Here is a 19,443-nt window from a genome sequence, read left to right as displayed (position 1 = left end):
CTGACCAGCTTGTTAGCTGACCAGTGGCCCAATTAATCTGAGGGGAGTGAAGGTGTAACCAAGGCATGCCAAGGATGATAGTGGAGGTTGTCATGTGTAACGCAAAAAAAAAAAACAACTTCTCCCTATGCAGCACCCCTATAGTGACTCCCACCTCTGGTGTCTGAGACAGAGGGCGGTTACGTTGCAGGGGGGAATCATCCACTGCCGTAACTTGGATAGGTGGTGTTACCGGGGTGAGCGGAATACCCAATTTCTTAGCAAATTCGTAATCCATAAAATTAGCCGCTGAGCCCGAATCAACGAAGGCCTCCGTGACTTCAGATTTATCTTCCCATGTAATCGTACAAGGAAGAAGCAACCATTTATCATCTAGGGGTAAAAGTTGTATGCCTAGGGTATTACCCCCAACTACTCCTAGGCAGTAGCGTTTCCCGATTTCTTATGGCAATTCTGTACTCTATGACCCCCCTCTGCACAATAAAGACATAACTGCTCTGAAATCCTGCGTCTCCGCTCCACTTGAGACAACTTTGACCGACCAATCTGCATAGGTTCGGGTGGAGGTGAAACGGGAGGAGATGGAGTCACAGGAGGCGCAGCGTAGGACACCATCCTTACATGTTTTCTACCCCGGGTCTGTCTCTGATAGCGTAGCCTACGGTCGATCCTGATGGCCGTTGAAATAGCCTCATCAATGGTCTTAGGTTCAGGCTGACTTAACATAAGATCAGAGACCTCATCTGACAACCCTGATAAGAAACAATCTAACAGGGCAAAGGTGCCCCACCTGGCTGATACTGACCACCTTCTGAATTCAGCAGCATACTCCTCGACCGGACTCTTGCCTTGACGTAACAACTTGAGCTTCCGCTCAGAAGTCGAGGCAATGTCTGGATCGTCGTAAATTATTGCCATGGCTTTAAAAAAATTCATCTACAGAGGTTAGGGCTAAGGCCCGGTTCACATTAGCGGTTGCTATCCGGAATCGCCGTGCCGGAGCCGTGCCGGAGCCGGACCGCATGCGGACCGGACGAAACGGACGCACGGCAGAGCAATGAAAGTCTATGCGACCGTTCACATGCGTCCGTTTCGTCCGGACCGGAGCCGGACCGGATCCGGACTCCGGCGTCCGTTCCAACATGCGCTATTTTTTGGTCCGGCTGGTCCGGCTGACGTATCCGGACCGTAGCCGGAATGTTGCATCCGGCCAATGGAAACCAATGAGAACCGGAGAGCGCACAACACACTGGCTATAAAAACCGGATGTTGTACCACACTTCCTATGCAGACTCTATGGTATGGTGGCCATTTTGGATGGGGACCACATGGCACCAGCGTTCACAGAGTGGAGCAGCAGTGACTTCATGCTGGAGCTCTTTGGCAGCAATATGGAGCAGGATCAGTCTGATAGCGAGGGGGTGAGGCCCTACACATCAGAAGACCTCATCCTACAGGTGCAGCAGGTACCAGCCCTGTGGGACAAGGGGGATGCGGACCACAGCAACATCAAAAAATGCAGAGGCCTGTGGAAAAAAATTGCCAAGCTGTATGTGGAGGACTTTGAGAACTTGAGCAAGAGACAGCAAGGCACAGAGGGTATGTTGACTAGAAGTTTTTTTTTTTTGGGGGGGGGGGCTTGTGGTTAAATAAGCTTGTGATGTATTCAACTTTTGCTATGGATTTGTGTCACCCACGTGTTGCCCACCCACCCGTGGCCCACCCACCTGTTCCCCACCCACCTGTACCCCACCTGTGATGTATCCCACCCACCTGTACCCCACCTGTGATGTATCCCACCCACCTGTACCCCACCTGTGATGTATCCCACCCACCTGTACCCCACCTGTGATGTATCCCACCCACCTGTACCCCGCCTGTGATGTATCCCACCCACCTGTACCCCACCTGTGTTGTATCCCACCCACCTCTACCCCACCTGTGATGTATCCCACCCACCTGTGTTGTATCCCACCCACCTGTACCCCACCTGTGATGTATCCCACCCACCTGTACCCCACCTGTGTTGTATCCCACCCACCTGTGATGTATCCCACCCACCTGTGATGTATCCCACCCACCTGCGATGTACCCCACCTGTGTTGTATCCCACCCACCTCTACCCCACCTGTGATGTATCCCACCCACCTGTGTTGTATCCCACCCACCTGTACCCCACCTGTGATGTATCCCACCCACCTGTACCCCACCTGTGATGTATCCCACCCACCTGTACCCCACCTGTGATGTATCCCACCCACCTGTACCCCACCTGTGTTGTATCCCACCCACCTCTACCCCACCTGTGATGTATCCCACCCACCTGTGTTGTATCCCACCCACCTGTACCCCACCTGTGTTGTATCCCACCCACCTCTACCCCACCTGTGATGTATCCCACCCACCTGTGATGTATCCCACCCACCTGTGATGTATCCCACCCACCTGCGATGTACCCCACCTGTGCACATAAAACATACACAATGACCAATTATTATACATCAATTTATTGTAAAAAATTAATACATTTAAAATCACTCAAACTTGAAACTCCAAAATAAACACATTTCAACAAAACATATTAAAAACCAAACATTCACCCTCGTCCAGGTGGTGTGGTAAAATAAAGTCTCAGTTGGTCCCTGTTCCGCAGTGACACTACCCTTGGCCTGGTTGCATACCTCCGCAGGGGCATTAGTGGAAGCACATTCGGGGGTTCCGGAGTCTCTCTTTCCTCCTGCCGCACAAAGTTGTGGAGGATGCATGCTGCCTTCACCACGACAACTGCGTTGCCCGGTTTCAGCAGCATGGGCGTGTGGAACACCCTCCACTTTGACACCAGGATCCCAAATGTGCACTCCACCATTCTCCTTGCACGGCTCAACCGAGCATTGAAGTGTAGCTGGCTGGCATCAAGTCCCCTGTCTGGGTACGGACGCATTACATGGTCGGACAGGGCGAAGGCCTCGTCCCCCACAAACACATAGGGGTAGGCCGGTGCCCTTGTCCCAGGCCAGGGTCTGTCACGGGGGAGACGCAGTCTGCCTTCCTCCATCAGCCGGCAAAGGGTCGTACGCTGGAAAATTCCAGAGTCATTGGAACTACCGTACGACCCCACATCCACGTACACAAACTTGTAGTCCGCATCTGCCACTGCCATTAGAACAATGCTGAAGTATTTTTTATAGTTGAAATAATGGCTGCCACTCCCCACGGGTTTCTGAATCCGGATGTGTTTCCCATCCAGTGCGCCAACACAATTAGGAAACTTGCACTCGGTCCAGAAGCCCTGGGCGATCTCCTCCCATTTCGTGGTGTCCGGCACAGGCATGTATCTGGCCCTCAGTCGCGTCCAAAGGATCCTCGAAGTCCTCACGACGATGCCTGCCACCGTGCTCTTCCCAATACGAAATGTGACATGTAGCGATGTATATGTTTGTCCAGTTGCAATGTACCTACAAGAGAAATAATCGAAATCAATTTTTCATGTCGTTACAGGAGAAAGGTACAAGACAAGGTGGCGCAATATACGGGATGCATATGTGAAATGGCTACGGAAGAAAAAACTTGCCGAACGAAGTGGCAGTGGCGGGGGAAGGCGACAAAAAGACTACCAATTTGCCAAGCAATTGTCTTTCATCAATGCAAGCCTGGAACCTAGACTGTAAGTACCACTACTGTGGGCAGGAACTGAGAGCTCATTTACCATGACTTCGGCCATGTATTGCTATGGCCTCAATTCCCATGGCTAGCGAACTTTTCTCACAAGCTTTATCAAATGTAGGGTAGAAACGGGTGATAAAGTGATTGCTAGTGTTTGGTAGCTCTGTGAATTGACGTCACATGCTGTTTGGCACACCAATAAATATTTTTTTTATCTACAGGACTGAAGACAATTTGGAGCAAGAGGAACCGACCCAGGAGGCACGGTTCAGCAGTGAGGAGAGCTTGGTGGATGATGACGTCGCCGATGTAACCTATTTCCCCGAGGCGAGGAGTAGGAGGAGGGAGTCCTTCATCACAACTCCGTCCTTTGATGATGACTTGGCAGAAGAGAGCTTGGATGTTGAGGTTGCAGGACCGAGTGTGGAAGAAGCTGAACCTCCACAATCGACCGCTATGGAAGCTCCAGGGGAACAAGAACAAAGTGAGGAGCACCGAGAGACTGCAGCACAACCAGCGCGCAGGGCAACCCCGACACAGGCCAGAGGACGGGAAGATGCTGCCACACCACCAGTGAGGACCACCACACCAGTGAGGCGTCGAGGTACCCTCCCCCCAACAAGGAGAGAGACAGAGTCCGAGATGTCCGGGGCTGTCTCCGGACTTCTCGGGATTCTTCAGAGCCACCAAACTCTCATAACCCGGCAGTTGCAAGATGAGGACAGGGGCCATATCATGGAGCAGTACAAGTCCCACATCACTTCACTGCAATGTGAGCTCGACGCTGTACATGGGCACTACAGGGACGAGCTTAAAATGATGCATGAGATGCACAGAGGAGAAATCGACCAACTGCGTGCGCAGCATCATCAGTCGGTGGGCCAGCTGCAGAACATGATGCAGCAAATGCATCAACAAAGCAAGGAACTACTGAAATTGCAGGCACACCCGTGTTTTCACACTGTGATGTCTCTAATACCATATCTTGAAAAGGTGCCTTCACAAAACCTGATGGCGTGCCATTCCAATTTGCTGGAGGTGATTAAACAGCACATGGACACGCCATTATTGCAACCACCAATTTTTAGACCCCCACAACCAACAGCGGTGCCCACCTGGCAATCATCACAGATGTACACCGGCTACAGAGGCAGTCAATATGGGCCACCGCTGTCAGGGTCCAGCTCATCCACGACCAGCACCCAAGAGAGTCCAGATTTCCAGGCAGCAACTCCCACCTTTTCTAGTAGTGGTGCCGATACAATTTGAAAAAAAAAGTCAAATTGTTCCTGGACATGCTCCTCTGAATACCTCCGATCCTCGGAGGAAGGATACCATCACAGGGCTTTTTAACTTTTGGTTTTGCTGGACTTGAACTTTAGGGCCTGGTGTCCCCAAAAGACACTACCTGGGTCACAACCTTGTGCCTGTTGCACTGCACCTGTAGTCCTGCACCTGTGCCTTTGATTCCTCTTGTTCCTTACTTTGTTGATCCTAATCACTTGCACAAGACCCTTGGAGCCATGGGTGAAGGACACCTTCACTGGTCGGTGAGAGGCCTAGCCTTTTCACTGACCTGTGTCCTTCATCCATGGCTCAGAGGGTCCTGTGCCAGTTGTTAGGTTTTAGAAGCACTAATAATTTAGGGCCTGGTGTCCCCAAAAGACACTACCTGGGTCACAACCTTGTGCCTGTTGCACTGCACCTGTAGTCCTGCACCTGTGCCTTTGATTCCTCTTGTTCCTTACTTTGTTGATCCTAATCACTTGCACAAGACCCTTGGAGCCATGGGTGAAGGACACCTTCACTGGTCGGTGAGAGGCCTAGCCTTTTCACTGACCTGTGTCCTTCATCCATGGCTCAGAGGGTCCTGTGCCAGTCGTTAGGTTTTAGAAGCACTAATAATTTAGGGCCTGGTGTTCCCAAAAGACACTACCTGGGTCACAACCTTGTGCCTGTTGCACTGCACCTGTAGTCCTGCACCTGTGCCATCGGTTCCTCTTGCTCCTCACTTTGTTCTTGTTCCTAACCACTTGCACAAGACCCTTGGAGCCATGGATGAAGGACACCTTGACTGGTCGGTGAGAGGCCTAGCCTTTTCACTGCCCTGTGTCCTTCATCCATGGCTCAGAGGGTCATGTGCCAGTGGTTAGGTTTTTAAAGCACTTCAATTTATTAGGGCCTGGTGTCCCCGAAAGACACTACCTGGGTCACAACCTTGTGCCTGTTGCACTGCACCTGTAGTCCTGCACCTGTGCCATCGGTTCCTCTTGCTCCTCACTTTGTTCTTGTTCCTAACCACTTGCACAAGACCCTTGGAGCCATGGATGAAGGACACCTTGACTGGTCGGTGAGAGGCCTAGCCTTTTCACTGCCCTGTGTCCTTCATCCATGGCTCAGAGGGTCATGTGCCAGTGGTTAGGTTTTTAAAGCACTTCAATTTATTAGGGCCTGGTGTCCCCGAAAGACACTACCTGGGTCACAACCTTGTGCCTGTTGCACTGCACCTGTAGTCCTGCACCTGTGCCATCGGTTCCTCTTGCTCCTCACTTTGTTCTTGTTCCTAACCACTTGCACAAGACCCTTGGAGCCATGGATGAAGGACACCTTGACTGGTCGGTGAGAGGCCTAGCCTTTTCACTGCCCTGTGTCCTTCATCCATGGCTCAGAGGGTCATGTGCCAGTGGTTAGGTTTTTAAAGCACTTCAATTTATTAGGGCCTGGTGTCCCCGAAAGACACTACCTGGGTCACAACCTTGTGCCTGTTGCACTGCACCTGTAGTCATGCACCTCTGCCATCGGTTCCTCTTGCTCCTCACTTTGTTCTTGTTCCTAATCACTTGCACAAGACCCTAGGAGCCATGGATGAAGGACACCTTGACTGGTCGGTGAGAGGCCTAGCCTTTTCACTGCCCTGTGTCCTTCATCCATGGCTCAGAGGGTCATGTGCCAGTGGTTAGGTTTTTAAAGCACTTCAATTTATTAGGGCCTGGTGTCCCCGAAAGACACTACCTGGGTCACAACCTTGTGCCTGTTGCACTGCACCTGTAGTCCTGCACCTGTGCCATCGGTTCCTCTTGCTCCTCACTTTGTTCTTGTTCCTAACCACTTGCACAAGACCCTTGGAGCCATGGATGAAGGACACCTTGACTGGTCGGTGAGAGGCCTAGCCTTTTCACTGCCCTGTGTCCTTCATCCATGGCTCAGAGGGTCATGTGCCAGTGGTTAGGTTTTTAAAGCACTTCAATTTATTAGGGCCTGGTGTCCCCGAAAGACACTACCTGGGTCACAACCTTGTGCCTGTTGCACTGCACCTGTAGTCATGCACCTCTGCCATCGGTTCCTCTTGCTCCTCACTTTGTTCTTGTTCCTAATCACTTGCACAAGACCCTAGGAGCCATGGATGAAGGACACCTTGACTGGTCGGTGAGAGGCCTAGCCTTTTCACTGCCCTGTGTCCTTCATCCATGGCTCAGAGGGTCCTGTGCCAGTGGTTAGGTTTTTGAAGCACTTTAATATTAGGTACTGGTGTCCCCGAAAGACACTTGGGAAGCTATGCCCTGCAACTCTTCCAGCACAAAGTTGGTGGTTGGTGTTCCTTAAAACTGACCTGGCTATACCATTGATATGTTATTTTTTTGTCTTCCATGTTGGAAGAATGTTTCCATGTTGGAAAGTGGTTGTTTTTGCAATAAAAAAATTTGTTTTTACATACCTCAGTGTGATGAGTAGTTGTTCTTGTGGTGTGACTGCTCTCCTGAACGTGGTATCCTTCTTCCTAAGGTCATCCTTCACCATCTCCAAAAGGGTATCAAACCTGTCAGGAGATGTAAAGGAAGAAGCTGTAAAGTATGTTGTGGGACAAGGTGTTGGGTGGAGGATGGGGGAGGTGTGTTTACAGAGGTTTGGGAGTGTTGTGGAGGGTGGGGGTGTAGTGTATAGCTAGGTATACAGGGGTGTGGGGGTCAGGGTGGTGTGTTTAGCTAGGTATACAGGGATGAGGTGTTGTGGGGGTGAGGGTGGGGTGTTTAGGGATGGTGGGGGTTGGTGTATTTAGGCCTAGATACTTACAGGGGAATAGACATCCGAGTGTAGCTGTAGAACTTCTGTGGGTGTCGTCTGAGGTCCCGGTAGAGGGCCTGGAACTCTCCCTTCCTCTGCCTCCTGGCTAGTAGAGGGTGCACCCACCATCTCCTGCGAGGAGCACGCCTTCTCCCCACATAGTAGTAGGTAAACAACAGGAAGGAGAGAATTCCCAGGTAATAAGCGTAAAAAATGACTGGATCCATGGTCCCAACTGCTGTCTCTGTATCCAAGGATGGTCTCCACACGTCCAGCTGTCTCCAACAATGACCCCAGAGCTTCTGCTGACCTCCCAGAACCCCAGGTATTTATACAGGTTGTTATCTCTTTAAGAATCCGGATCCGGACCGCAACCGTGTTCATACCGCACGGAAACCGTATGCAACCGGACCGGATCCGGACCGGATCCGGACAGGAACCGTACGGTTCAGGTCCGATCCGGCTCCGGTGCGGTCCGGACATCCGGTGCGGTTTTCGCAAAACCGCAAGTGTGAACGGGGCCTAAGTCTCCAGCGGGTAGACTGTACGCCCAGGTCTGAGAATCGCCTGATAACAAAGTCTTAATAAATGTGACCCTTTGGGCCATAGTTCCTGAATATCTAGGTCTCAACTCAAAGTATGATAACACTCTACTCCTAAAATTTCGGAAATCAGATCTGTGACCAGAAAATTTTTCAGGTACAGGCATGCGTATGTCTGTGCTAGGAGGAGATCGCACTTCATCCACAGCCGTCTGGAGGGTTTGTAAAGACCCGGACAAAGCGTCAATTAACGCCCGGTGATTACCCAGCACTTGGTTGATGGTATCCACCGAAGTGGGAAGTGCGCCCAGACGGTCGGTGTGTGCGTCCATTTGCATTTTTCGGTCTGGCGTTCTGTAACGAACGGTGTAACACAGAGAGGGTCTGATTACCGGTGATCTGCAGTTTCACCGAGAATACAGATATATACCCAATTATTGATGATCTGCAGTATCACCGATAATCAGATATATCTCTAACCTCTGGACACCTGAGTAATAAGAGTGTTTAGTGCAACAGGAATACTTTGAGGACTGCACCTGAGGAGCAGGTGCACAGCAGTAAGGAGTACTGCACAGTAACACGTTCCTTTCGCAAGCCTGAGACTCTCCCGAGGGAGGGGTGAGGCTAGGAGTAGGAAGGACAGAGTGTGAGTGACACCAAGGAAGGGTGTCACCCCCAGGTCTGTGAGCTATCTCTTGACTGAGGAGATAGCTCTCGAGGTCGGGCAAGCCGGGTCGGCAACAGACAGACAGATCAGGGACAGAGACAGGAGACAGACAAGCAGAGTTCGGCAACAGAGTATCAGATATAGCGAAGTACCTAATCAGAGATCAGAAGAGTAGTCAGGAAAGCAGAAGGTCATAACAAATAATCAACAATGCCTAGTCTTGGGTGTGAGCTCCTTGATCATCAACACCCTGGAACTGGTCTGAGTATAACTAGATGGTAAAGCTAATTCCTAGTCTGAGGTGTGAGGTCCCTGGTCATCAACACCTAGGAACTGGTCTAAATAATAACACAGATAATATACAGTTTTCCCTAGACTGAGGTGTGAGGTCCTTGATCATCAACACCCAGGAACTGGTCTAGATAATAACACAGATAATATCACAGATACTAACAATCACAGAAAAAACAGCGCTGACACGGAGGGTTGCTGCTAGAGGTGTGCCGGCTTCACAGCACAATGGGAAAAGGATAAGATCTATAGTACCTCAGCGCAAAATGAATAAAAATGAATAAAATGAATAACACTTTGCCCGTACAACCAGGGTGGTTCACAGTACCTGTTCTCGAGGTTCCCACCTCTAGTAATGTGCGGAGTGTGTTCAGAGTGTGTTCAGAAATCTTGCTGTAATCCCGACAACCTTAGGTCTGCTCCGTATGGACACGGAGTGACCACACTGGATGGATTTCCGGAAACCTTGGTCATGTGATCCACGCTGTGACTCGTGGACGTGCCCTCTATGCGTTCCACCGGCGTCACCTGCGTCCAGATGGTGCTGCAAAAGATACGCAGACACAATAGTGCACTCCGTGGGGGCAACAATAAGACCAAGCGCAAGATGCCACTTACTGGATAAAAGCTTTAATATTGGCAGTATTGCAACGTTGTAGCCTCCACTTCCCGACTCGAGTTTCGGCTATTGCCTTCGTCAGGCCTGACGAAGGCAATAGCCGAAACTCGAGTCGGGAAGTGGAGGCTACAACGTTGCAATACTGCCAATATTAAAGCTTTTATCCAGTAAGTGGCATCTTGCGCTTGGTCTTATTGTTGCCCCCACGGAGTGCACTATTGTGTCTGCGTATCTTTTGCAGCACCATCTGGACGCAGGTGACGCCGGTGGAACGCATAGAGGGCACGTCCACGAGTCACAGCGTGGATCACATGACCAAGGTTTCCGGAAATCCATCCAGTGTGGTCACTCCGTGTCCATACGGAGCAGACCTAAGGTTGTCGGGATTACAGCAAGATTTCTGAACACACTCTGAACACACTCCGCACATTACTAGAGGTGGGAACCTCGAGAACAGGTACTGTGAACCACCCTGGTTGTACGGGCAAAGTGTTATTCATTTTATTCATTTTTATTCATTTTGCGCTGAGGTACTATAGATCTTATCAATATCACAGATACTGACAAGATCTGAGTGCTACCACGTAGTGATCGCCAGACACCAGAGAAATGACCAGCACCCAGTATATATACACCAGCGCTCTCCAGCGCCTCCCCTAAGTGCTGGACCAATGAAACCTGATAGAATTGTCAGCTGATCGGCTGGATCAGCTGACACCCTTCTGACTGCCATAAAGGCTCTGCCTCTCAGCGCGCGCATCCTTCTGAACCTGTGTGGACTATCAGTCCCAGCCACACCAGACATGTGTTGTAATGCATCTGTTGGTTTGAACGCGGGGCCAGCCGCACCGCTGTCAGAGCATGCGGCGGTTTCCCCGCGTTCAGCCACACTGCCAGTGGCAAGCCCATGCGTGCAAACCGGCGCGTCAGACACGGAATCCGCTGCCTTGTTCACTGGGCATGCGGCGGTTTCTCCGCGCTCCGTCAGGCTAGTGGATGCAGGCTCATGCGCGCAAGCTGGCATGTTGAACGCGGAATCAGCCGCCTTACTCTGAGTACTCGCGGCGGCATTTCCGCGTTTTCTCACAGAAAGTTAGTGTTTTAGGGTATGACTATACAGTATATGGCATCAACGAATATCCAAACATACAATTTAATTGGCTTTAATATAATTAAGATTCATATTTACCAATCATATGGAATATGGGATCCTGCTCGGATATGGTGTCACCTCGATCATCCTCTCTGAAGTCTTAAGTCGATGCTTGTATTGCAGAGCGAGAGAGAATGTGTGTGAGAGTCTTGGAGTCCTGTCGTTGATATTGTGAGAGTGTGTCCAGAGTGACCAGTGTACTCTTAATTTATCCCTCTTCTTTATCTAAAACTCAACCCGGGAGATTATCCTCTACCCAACCGGAGTTTATCGTTATATCTTTCAGCAGATGGCGCTATTGTATTAAATATATATTGTGAGGAAACGCGGAAAAGCCGCCGTGTGTGCCAAGAGGCAGGCGGCTGACTCCGCATCCTACGCGGCGGTTTGCTTGCGTCTGGTTGTGTGGTGGAACGCGGAAAAGCCGCCGCATGTCCTGACAGCAAAGCGGCTGTTTGCATGCAGCAGCATGTGCTTGGTGTGGCTGGGTCTGTTAGTGCATCTAGGCAGATGGAAAGCTATGCTCGCGCGGGCCTGAATTCAGGACCTTTATACCTGCAGAGGAAGTGTCAGCTGATCAGGAAGGTCAGCTGATTCCTGCAGGACTCATGATTGGCTGAATGGTTCGGGCGGGGCAGCAGAGTCCAGCAACTATATATTCTGCTGCTTAGTCAGTTGCTGGTTGCCTGTCGTTGCAATCACTTTGTGGTAGCACGCAGACCCTTAGTCAGATCCGAAAGTGTGCCGGGACCAGCTGGAGCTGTAATCCTACACTTAGCTAGATTCTGTTGATAGTCTAAAGTACTAGTTTGATTGTGATTATCTGTTATGCAGAGCAGGGACAAGGTCCTCCAGCACCCAAGGCTGAGACACCAAAGTGCGCCCCTCCATCCCTGCCACCCCAGCCGTCACACACTGATTGCTATTAGACTAAGAGGGCCACAGGGCCCACAACCTGAGTCCCCAACACCTTAATATCTAGTTATATGGCTTGCAGTCACTGCTATGTATCCCCTTTTCTTATTTCTTTCTACTTCATACACAATTAGGAATGACAGCTGAATGAATTCTGCGCCCCCTCCTACACTGCGCCCTGAGGCTGGAGCCTCTCCAGCCTATGCCTCGGCCCGGCCCTGCTGTTATGACTTTCTGCCTGTCTGACTACACTGCCTCTGTCTTCTGATCCTGTACTTTGTCTGTGAGTTGCCGACTTGGCCTTCCCGACCCTGAGAACTATCTCTATCGCTAGGAGATAGTTCATGCCTGTATGTGCTGGGCACCTGCTTCACAGGGCCAGCTCTGTATGTGCTGGGCACCTGCTCCATAGGGCCAGCTCTGTATCTGCTGGGCACCTGCTCACAGGGCCAGCTCTGTATTTGCTGGGCACCTGCTCCTCAGGGCCAGCGCTGTATTTGCGGGGCACCTTCTCCACAGGGCCAGCTCTCTATTTACTGGGTACCTGCTCCATAGGGCCAGCTCTGTATTTGCTGGGCACCTGCTTCACAGGGCCAGCTCTGTATGTGCTGGGCACCTGCTCCATAGGGCCAGCTCTGTATCTGCTGGGCACCTGCTCCCCAGGGCCAGCGCTGTATTTGCTGGGCACCTGCTCCTCAGGGCCAGCACTGTATGTGCTGGGCACCTGCTCCCCAGGGCCAGCGCTGTATTTGCTGGGCACCTGCTCCACAGGGCCAGCTCTGTATTTACTGCCCCAGGGCCCATCCTGTATTCATTGGGAACCTGCTCCTCAGGTTCCTCAAGCTTGTTACTATTCTTCTGTATTCTGATCTTGCACCTTGTCATTCTGATACCCTGTTGCCGAACCTCGGCTCGCTCTTAGACTCTGCATCTGACTCCTGATTCTGTACCCCGATATTTCTGATACCCTGTTGGCGAACCCTGCTTGTTTATTAGTCTCCGCCTCTGCATTCTGAATCTGTACTGTATCTGTCCGTGTGTTACGACCTGGCTTGCCTGACTTCGAGAACTGACCTTACTGTTAGAGACAGTTCCCAGATCTGTTGGTGACACTCTCTCCTAGGTGTCACTCACGTTCTGTCCTTCCTACGCTCCGCCTGACTCCTCCCCCAGGAGAGTCCAGGCCTTCGGAAGGAATCTGTATTGCTGCAGTACTTCATACTGTACGGCACTTGTTTCTGAGGCTTAGTCCTCGAGGTATTACTGTTGCACCAAGCACTTACACTACTCAGGTGTTCAGAGGTTAGCGTTATATCGGATTATCGGTGATACTGCAGATCATCGATAATCGGGTATATTCTGCATTCTCGGTGATACTGCAGTTCACCGGTAATCAGACCCTCTCTACACCGATCGTGACAGAACGACAGGCCCAAAAAACATGGTGACACTTGATGAACGGATCGATGTGTTAACCACTACTCTTAAGGAGGTTAGGAAAACGGTTGATACATTGCAGACTCAGGTTAACCAACTGACTGAGTCAATTAAGTGTATTTTAAACTCTGTTGCACCAGTGTCACCCCCCTCTGTAATTCAATCTAGAGTACCCACACCAGGGAAATTCGTAGGGCACCACTCTAGGTTATCTGAATCAGAGAGGACGCGAAGACGCCTAGAGGGTCTTTGCTTCTATTGCGGACAACATGACCATTGGGTACGAAATTGCAGGAAAAAGTCAAAAAAATTTTTTGGGGGGGATGGTGAGAGGCCCGAGTTCTAAGGAGTCTGCTGCGCCATCCCCGGGAAATACGGGTTCTGGTGCTAGTTCAGATCCCGGCCTCCAGAAACCATGTGTTGGTGTAACTAAACTTATGGTGGGAAATCTGTCGCTTAAATATCACCCCGATTTAGATACCTCCCGTCCGTCTGATAAATCTTTTCCATGTTCACAGTGTAAAGAGGATTTTGTATATTATGCAGATCTCCTCAATCATAGAAAGTCCCACGTACATCCTGCACCACCTATTGTTCCTGAGGAATTGCATTCTGGTGAAAACTCGTATAGGGGAAGTGCGACCTCACTGGGATCAGAGATTAGTTTTGAGGAACAACAGATAGAGAGCTACTATGCGGATAACATTTCCGAACTTTATGAGAGTGATGGCTCTATCTATAGTCATGAATCTGCTGTGCAAGGGTCAAGCTTGCTTATTGCAGCAAATCGAGTTCAGGAGTCTGAAACCGTACAGTCTTCAGCTCCATCATCTGACCAGATTCTAAGTAACAAGAAACCACATTCATGTTCTGAGCATAATTTAGATCTTGTTAATCATAGTAGGCCCCACTTTAAGGGATACATATATTCATGTTCTAAGTGTGGGGACTCTTTTGTACCTGAGGGACGACCTGTGACTAATGGGAAATCTCACACAGGTGAGAAATTATACGTGTGTCCTGTATGTGAGGAGAAACTTCTCAGTCATGGGAAGTCTCACACCAATGAGAAAACGTATTCATGTTTCGAGTGTGGGGTCCCTTTTGTACCCGAACTACCGCCTGTAGCCCATGGGAAATCTCACACTGGTGAGAAGTTGTACTGGTGTTCTTTATGTGAGGAAGAACTTCTCAGTCATGGGAAGTCTCACACTGATGGGAAATTACATTAATGTTCTGAGTGTGGGAAATGTTTTAAACATAACACAAATCTTGTCAATCGTAGAAACTCACACTGCGGGGGATAGCTTTATTCATCTCCTGAGTGTGTAAGATGTTTTGTAAATAACACTGAACTTCTCAGTCATTGGAAGTCTCACACCGATGAGAAAACGTATTCATGTTCTGAGTGTGGGAAATGTTTTTCGCCTGATGCACCGGTTGTCACTCATGAGAAATCTCGCACCTGTGAAAGCTTGTATTTATGTTCGGGAATGCGAGACATTTAGTGACTGTTACATTTATACCTTGTTCCAAAATTCTGAATCTGACATAGGACGGTCCTCGACTTTGGTATCTGATCAGGTGAAGATGAGATGAGGACGTCGCTATCATTGTCTCCTGGGGCGTGTCCGGAGTCCACGCCTCGGGGGGGGGGGGGTACTGTGAGGAAACGCGGAAAAGCCGCCGTGTGTCCCAAGAGGCAGGCGGCTGACTCCGCGTCCTACGCGGCGGTTTGCTTGCGTCTGGTTGTGTGGTGGAACGCGGAAAAGCCGCCGCATGTCCTGACAGCAAAGCGGCTGTTTGCATGCAGCAGCATGTGCTTGGTGTGGCTGGGTCTGTTAGTGCATCTAGGCAGATGGAGAGCTATGCTCGCGCGGGCCTGAATTCAGGACCTTTATACCTGCAGAGGAAGTGTCAGCTGATCAGGAAGGTCAGCTGATTCCTGCAGGACTCATGATTGGCTGAATGGTTCGGGCGGGGCAGCAGAGTCCAGCAACTATATATTCTGCTGCTTAGTCAGTTGCTGGTTGCCTGTCGTTGCAATCACTTCGTGGTAGCATGCAGACCCTTAGTCAGATCCGAAAGTGTGCCGGGACCAGCTGGAGCTGTAATCCTACACTTAGCTAGATTCTGTTGATAGTCTAAAGTACTAGTTTGATTGTGATTATCTGTTATGACTTTCTGCCTGTCTGACTACACTGCCTCTGTCTTCTGATCCTGTACTTTGTTTGTCTGTGAGTTGCCGACTTGGCCTTCCCGACCCTGAGAACTATCTCTATCGCTAGGAGATAGTTCATGCCTGTATGTGCTGGGCACCTGCTTCACAGGGCCAGCTCTGTATGTGCTGGGCACCTGCTCCATAGGGCCAGCTCTGTATCTGCTGGGCACCTGCTCACAGGGCCAGCTCTGTATTTGCTGGGCACCTGCTCCTCAGGGCCAGCGCTGTATTTGCTGGGCACCTGCTCCTCAGGGCCAGCACTGTATGTGCTGGGCACCTGCTCCACAGGGCCAGCTCTCTATTTACTGGGTACCTGCTCCATAGGGCCAGCTCTGTATTTGCTGGGCACCTGCTTCACAGGGCCAGCTCTGTATGTGCTGGGCACCTGCTCCATAGGGCCAACTCTGTATCTGCTGGGCACCTGCTCACAGGGCCAGCTCTGTATTTGCTGGGCACCTGCTCCCCAGGGCCAGCGCTGTATTTGCTGGGCACCTGCTCCTCAGGGCCAGCACTGTATGTGCTGGGCACCTGCTCCACAGGGCCAGCTCTGTATTTACTGGGTACCTGCTCCATAGGGCCAGCTCTGTATTTGCTGGGCACCTGCTCCCCAGGGCCAGCGCTGTATTTGCTGGGCACCTGCTCCACAGGGCCAGCTCTGTATTTACTGCCCCAGGGCCCATCCTGTATTCATTGGGAACCTGCTCCTCAGGTTCCTCAAGCTTGTTACTATTCTTCTGTATTCTGATCTTGCACCTTGTCATTCTGATACCCTGTTGCCGAACCTCGGCTCGCTCTTAGACTCTGCATCTGACTCCTGATTCTGTACCCCGATATTTCTGATACCCTGTTGCCGAACCCTGCTTGTTTATTAGTCTCCGCCTCTGCATTCTGAATCTGTACTGTATCTGTCCGTGTGTTACAACCTGGCTTGCCTGACTTCGAGAACTGACCTTACTGTTAGAGGCAGTTCCCAGATCTGTTGGTGACACTCTCTCCTAGGTGTCACTCACGTTCTGTCCTTCCTACGCTCCGCCTGACTCCTCCCCCGGGAGAGTCCAGGCCTTCGGAAGGAATCTGTATTGCTGCAGTACTTCATACTGTATGGCACTTGTTTCTGAGGCTTAGTCCTCGAGGTATTACTGTTGCACCAAGCACTTACACTACTCAGGTGTTCAGAGGTTAGCGTTATATCGGATTATCGGTGATACTGCAGATCATCGATAATCGGGTATATTCTGCATTCTCGGTGATACTGCAGTTCACCGGTAATCAGACCCTCTCTCTGCTACACCGATCGTGACATATATTATTCAAAATACCTAATAAACTTTGATCTCTTTATCTAGTGTTACAATACTATGTTGACATTTCCTTAGAGAGGAACAATGCATTATGTGTAACGATTGCGGAACTATTTCCGTGGTCAGCGCACAAGATGTGCGCTGACACTGCGGAAGTCCTCCACAAGCGTATAATTTGAGAGAACCCAGCTATGGTGCAATGCACCTGTAGAGGGAGATTCCCATTGGCAGATGGAGCTGTGGAGTGCAGACGAACACAGCCTCTGCACAGCCACAGATGTCAGATGGGAATTGTACGAGTTGAAGCAATGCAGGGCAAGATAGCCCTTAAAGAGAGAGAACACAGAGACAGAATGTATGTTTGTCCACCAATCTAGTTGCCACCCAGCGACGGTGAACACACAACAACAGAACCGAAGTGGGAACGCAATCGCAAGAGTGGCGATTGCCAAAAGTGACACAAGACCGAACTAGACAGAGCACAAGTGTAGAGAAAGAGCACAGAGACAGAATGTATGTGTGTCCACCAATCTAGTCACCACCCAGCGACGGTGGACACACAACAACGGAAACAAAGTGGGAACGCAATCGCAAGAGTAGCGATTGCCAATAGTGACACAAGACAGAACTAGACAGAACACGAGAGTAGCAAAAGGCACAGCAAACAAGAACAATCAGAACATCAAGGAAAATAACAAACGCTAGCTAAACGCAAACACCGCACTCATTCGCAACAGCGTTTACGACACGATCACCGCGCAATAGGTGTCCAGTGATAAGCGTGCCACCCTAACTAACCAATGAAACACAAACACAAAATATAGAACGCGAACGCTTGCTAAACGGTTACCTCACCGAGCCTACAGCAAGCGTTCGTACCAGACAAGACAGACAGACAGATGGGACTACCAGTAGCAACCGCTGCTCTGGTTAGCACCCCTAAGGCAGAATGCAGAAGGAACCACCGCTGCTACCGCAAGAGCGGATGCGATCCAGACAGACAAACAGATGGGGCTACCAGAAGCAACCGCTGCTCTGGTTAGCACCCCTAAAGCAGAATACAGAAGGAAGCACTGCCACTACCACTAGGGCGAATGCAATCCAGACAGATGGAGCAGCCAGTAGCAACCGCAGCTCTGGCCTACACTCCCAGACAGACAGAACGATTTCCTGTCGACCGCCGCTGGCGACAAGACAATCGAGACAGAGAGACAGAACAAGGCAATACAAATAATACAACCTGACTGCAGTAGATAGGAGTGCAAGGAGCACTCCCCAAGAATTAACTACACTAAGATAGCAATGGCTGACACTCCAGGGGAGTTAGCAGGAACAAACCTCTATGACCAGCAAGGGATTATGGGAGAAAATGGTATTTATACTGCAAGCCATCAAGTAGGCAGCTAGGCAATTTGCATGACAAGTGTATGCAAATTCCTCAGCAGAGCAACTCTGAAACTTGCAAAGAGAAGACAGGTCTCTTTTCCAGAGACCTGCAACACTCAGACCTAAAAAATGGACAAACAGCTGTCTGCCCGTGCAGACAGCTGAGCAGATCATTACAGTATGATTGACTAATCCCTTCCGTACATGAAGTATGTTTGGGAATACACAAAACTGGCCAAAACTAGTCACTTCTAGCAAACTCAGCTGGTATTTTTCCGAAGTCTAGTCAGCAAACTGCAATAGGAGTTAAAATTACACAAGCACATGCAGGCTCTGTTCTGTAGACAACTTTAGAATCACCTTCTATATGTGGTATTAAAGAAAACCTGTAACTAAAAAAAGGTCCCCTGGGGGGTACTCACCTCAGGTGGGGGAAGCCTCCGGATCCTATTGAGGCTTCCCCCGTCCTCTTTTGTCCCACGGCGGTCTTGCTGTGCCCCTCCGAACAACGGGGATGTAAATAATTTCCTTCCTGGCTCCAGTGCAGGTGCAGTATCGACTCTCCGCTCGGAGATAGGTGGAAATAGCCGATCGCTGTGCAGGCACAAGTCTCCTGCGCCTGCGTAGTAGAGTGGACCTGACAGAGATCAGCTATTTCCGCCTATCTCCGTCCATGTTGAGAGCCGCAACAGCGCCACCCGCTGGAGCCAGGGAAGGTAAATATATCAAGCCTTGTCGGGCTTGTCGGGCCAGGATTGCGGGAGACTCCAGGGGAGCCAGCACTGGTTTTTCTGCAGCTACAGGGATCTACAGAGTCTCTTTAAGAATATATCTCATATTATCTATTTAACGATATAAAATAATATGAAATAATTGCCTACTCTATTACTACATATATGACATTCTTTATATATTATTCTGAGTAGGAAAGAAAAATGCATACACAATATACCTCTATTCACATTTTAACTTCACGCTGTCTCTATTCAGCTTGTACATTTAGACTTCAAATAAAGACACTGGCTCTAAGACTGTCCACGGCTGTATAAGCATCTTAAAGGGGAACTTCAGCCTAAACAAACATACTGTCATCAAGTTACATTAGTTATGTTAATTAGAATAGATAGGTAATATAATCTCTTACCCACCCTGTTTTAAAAGAACAGGCAAATGTATGTGATTC

This window comes from Hyperolius riggenbachi, chromosome 4 (genome assembly GCF_040937935.1).
Source record: "Hyperolius riggenbachi isolate aHypRig1 chromosome 4, aHypRig1.pri, whole genome shotgun sequence".
NCBI lineage: Eukaryota > Metazoa > Chordata > Amphibia > Anura > Hyperoliidae > Hyperolius > Hyperolius riggenbachi.
Note: the sequence above shows the minus strand (reverse complement) of the source record.